General features: G+C 77.7%; 1 protein-coding gene across 1 annotated transcript in view; it reads right to left on the bottom strand.

The window, feature by feature from the left end:
• The window catches only part of AURANDRAFT_72253 (hypothetical protein), a gene marked incomplete at both ends in the record, with an annotated part of 8,348 nt that overhangs the window by 1,756 nt on the left and 6,080 nt on the right, over positions 1–512 (bottom strand). The gene's annotated exons all lie outside the window — the stretch shown is intronic.

Raw genomic sequence — 512 nt, 5'->3', positions numbered from 1 at the left:
CTACGGGCTCTCGCGCCGCGACACCGGGCTCGCGAGAGAGCCCCTACGGAGAGGATCAGGCGGAAAATACGCTTTTTCCCGGAACGACGTCGTAACGGCGACGCGGCGGACCGTTTCGCGCCTCGGCGCGGCGAGGGGCGGTGTAGATCTGTATTCTGCCCGGGTGGCGGTCGCCGACGCGCGGGCGCGACCGCGCGGGAGTCGTCGCAGCGATGCCCGGGAGGACCCGGGCGACCCGGGGCCCCGCGTCTGGAGCGTAGCCCTGCGGATGCGCTAGGTCTTATGCGGCGCGACTCGACCCCGCGGACGCGCGCGCGGGCCGGCGGCGGCGGCCGCGGCGCCGCGGGCGCGCGCGACGTCGCCGCCGGCGCGGCGCCGCGGGCGCGCGCGACGTCTCAGCGGGCGCGCACCGCTTCCCCGAGCCCGCTGAGCGTGTACATACGCTGCGAGCGCTGCGCGGGGGCCTGGAGCGCGTGCGGCGGCCGCCGGACGCGCTCCCGCCGCCCGAGTGT

This window comes from Aureococcus anophagefferens (genome assembly GCF_000186865.1).
Source record: "Aureococcus anophagefferens unplaced genomic scaffold AURANscaffold_23, whole genome shotgun sequence".
NCBI classification, from domain to species: domain Eukaryota; class Pelagophyceae; order Pelagomonadales; family Pelagomonadaceae; genus Aureococcus; species Aureococcus anophagefferens.
Note: the sequence above shows the minus strand (reverse complement) of the source record. Positions and strands in the feature narration are given on the sequence as shown.